At 33.7% G+C, this 3,202-nt stretch overlaps 1 pseudogene; it reads right to left on the bottom strand.

Annotated features, from left to right (window-relative positions):
• Positions 1-258: 258 nt before the first annotated feature.
• LOC145064329 (phospholipid-transporting ATPase 1 pseudogene) lies at positions 259-1,462 on the bottom strand (annotated as a pseudogene).
• Between the last annotated feature and the right edge of the window lie 1,740 nt (positions 1,463-3,202).

Genomic DNA, 3,202 nt, shown 5'->3' with positions numbered 1-3,202 from the left:
AGGTCTCTATGCAATGGTATGCATCTGCTTTTGTTTGGTTTTGACTTTTGATTTGATTTGAAGCAGAAACTTACTTATGTTTTTTTGGTTTGTAGGTGAAAGTGAACACATCAGTGGATTTAAGTTCACTTGTTTTCTTATGTAGAGCCATTTCTAGTTGGCATGTAAGTTTTTCATTTCAACTATTCTTCAACACACACACACAGTATATATACACGTGTCAACACCATTTCAACATGCACACCTGATTTTTAGAGGCTAGTCAATAGTCATGGTCTGGGGTAAAATTGAAGAAATCAAGTAAACACACAGTATATATACACGTGTCAAAATAGAAGCTTTTCTAAATTCCATTTTGTTTTCAGTAAGTGTTCCAGTTTTATTAGAAAACACATAGCAAATTTGACCTAAATCTTCATTTATACTTAAGGATCTGCATTGAAACCTTGAGTTTGTACTACTATCATACATGTGTTTGTCTTCTATCATGAAATAAGATTGACCTAATCGAACCAATTCCATGGCGATGTATAAAGATATCGGAATCATGATCTGAAACACAATAACAGAACTCAAAAAAGCAAAAAAAACGTCTCCATTGGAATCCCATAGTATTTATACGGTTTTCCTGGAAACTTTCCCTTTATAAGATAGCTCTTTCTGTAATAAGGAATCGTATCAATTGCATCCTGATGACTCATCAGCCATAAACACATCCCAATAGCAACAACAAGACACAATATGAATAGAAAAACAGATAACCAGATAGTTTCTGAGTTCATTGCTTGTTCAAGTCTGCTTCTTTTTGAAGGGGAAATTGCACTATTTAGCATAGCTTTTGTCTCTTGTCCAGCATACACAACAACACCTATAACCCATTTGTGTTTTTCACCTGACACCCACGTAAGATAATGTTTGATTGACTAAGGGAAACTTTATGACCATTTAACTCTATTAGCTGTGAACTCATATATGTTTCTATTAGGTTGTTCACATCTAATTACCCATGATATTGACCCTAATGGCATTAAGGATGTTTCTTGTCTAGCATAACGTGTCTTTAAATTTGACTATCCATCTAAATTCATGGTTTGTATGTAAGCAATGCCACTAGGATCACTTGTCCACATCAGCACCATGTCACAAGGGATTGTCACAAGAGATTCTTTGTTGTTCTCATTTTTGTCTGATCTGTGTCTTCTCTAATCCTCGTATCCATCTTTTATAGCAGTTACTGTGAGAATAAAAAGGAGAAGGAAGAGAGAGACTGTTCTTCCAAAGACTACAAGAGGAGGAAGCTGATTGAGAGTTGCAATGGCTAAAAAGTATATGTAAGCCACTTGATGAAACTGAATGAAGAGATTCTTGGGTTGGAAGTTTATAAGTGTGTATTTGCTAGTGTGTATTTCCTACTTGATAAAGACGTATGATTTTACGAAAATGCCCTCGTCCAACTTACCATCTTATTCTGTTTCTATTATTTTTCAGTGAACTAATAGTTTGAATAGAAAATAAAAAGGGGAAACGTAAGTGCGTTGCTATTATGAATATAAAGTTTTAAAATTTTTTTGGATGCAAGGTTTGATCACAAAGGAGAGAGGTTGTATTGACTCAGCAGCTGCACCATTTGCCAACGATATTGGAGAGGTTGAAAGTTTAGGTCTCCATGAGGGATCTGATCTTCTTGAAGTGGTACGTTACATCTATTTTTGGAATAATTGTGTTTTTTTTAGTTAATTATATGAAAAACTTTTTTGAAAAGAAAAAAAAAGTTATATACTTTGCAAATGGGGATGCCAATTTTATGGTGTTTTGCAGGTCAAAAAGGTCAAACCTCATGTTCTTCTTGGTTTATCTGGAGTTGGAGGTGCTTTCAATGAGCATGTATGTATTCTTTTTTTGGTTTAATAAGTACTATATAATTTTCTGTACTTTTTTGCTGATAGAAACCGTGAAGCTTCTGTTGGGCCACACATTATTAACCACTTATTTCTGTTTCCTCTTAAATCAAGGTAGTCTATGGGTATTTTTTTTATGTGAAGCTCGTCTTTTTTGCAATGATAGTCTATGGGTATTTTTTTTATGTGAAGTTCGTCTTTTTTTGACTTTTGACTTTTATATTTTTGCATTGTGTGGTTATAATTTGTTTCAGACATCAGGAATCTTAAAGCAAAATGAAGTGAATTCCAAAAGTAGTACAAAGATGGAATCACCTATTCCGATTCCAATAACCTCTTATTTTTGTCATTAGTTAAAATTTTCAGATATTAATATGAAGTGTTTTATAATTGGTTAATGTATAAAATGAGTTTGGTTTCAGGTTGATGCTAAGTTGAAGGATGCAGTTGAGAAAGAGGTTGGTAGGATAAGAGGTTTGGTTGGATTAGCTTTTTCCACAGCACAGAAGGTTAGGGACATGTCTATATTTTTTTTCTTGATTAATTCTTGTTTTTGTTAAGTAAACAAGAAACATAAACTAAAAGGTCTATATTTTGTTTCTTGATTGGTTTGATGCAACAGCTTCTTTACCTTTTGTCCATGTAGGATCCACCAGGAACAGGAAAAACACAAACAATTTTTGGGCTTCTTAGTGCCATATTACATACCAACTGAGTATCTAAGTCTCTTAACTTTGTAAGACATTGATTACTTGAGGGTATTTTTAGTAACATTGTAAGAGATTGATTACTTGAGGGTACTTATGGTATATAATGTTATATTCTTTTGTTAAAATGGTCCTTAGTGCAATGAATTATCTTTATTGTTTATGGTATTTTATTTTGTATTATGAGACTTTTAATGTGTTATTTAATTTGAAAATTAGTAAATCTATCAAAAAAGTATTTTATTTCTATTACGAGAAATTAAATGGAAATTTAATATAAAAATTAATAAACATATACTTTTTTTTTAACATTTAAATTTACGATACGCAAAAATGTGTGTCATCTTCATTTATGACATGGCCTTTCTTGACACGGGCTTTCTTGATACGCATTGTGTGTCATTAACACGCGCGTCGTAAGGTTACGACACGCGAATGCGTGTCGTCTTCCTTTATGACAGGGCCTTCCTTGATACGCATTGCGCGTCGTAAACGCGCGTCGTAAATGAGCGTCGTAAATGCGCGTCGTCTCTCTTTATGACAGGGCCTTCCTTGACACGCATTTGCGCGTCGTCTGAGCGTTTTACGACGCGCAAT

The sequence above is a fragment of the Lactuca serriola genome, chromosome 7 (assembly GCF_051521515.1).
Source record: "Lactuca serriola cultivar US96UC23 chromosome 7, Lser_US96UC23_V15, whole genome shotgun sequence".
Taxonomy (NCBI): domain Eukaryota; kingdom Viridiplantae; phylum Streptophyta; class Magnoliopsida; order Asterales; family Asteraceae; genus Lactuca; species Lactuca serriola.
The sequence above is the reverse complement of the archived record's forward strand: the minus strand, read 5'-3'. Positions and strand labels throughout refer to the sequence as shown.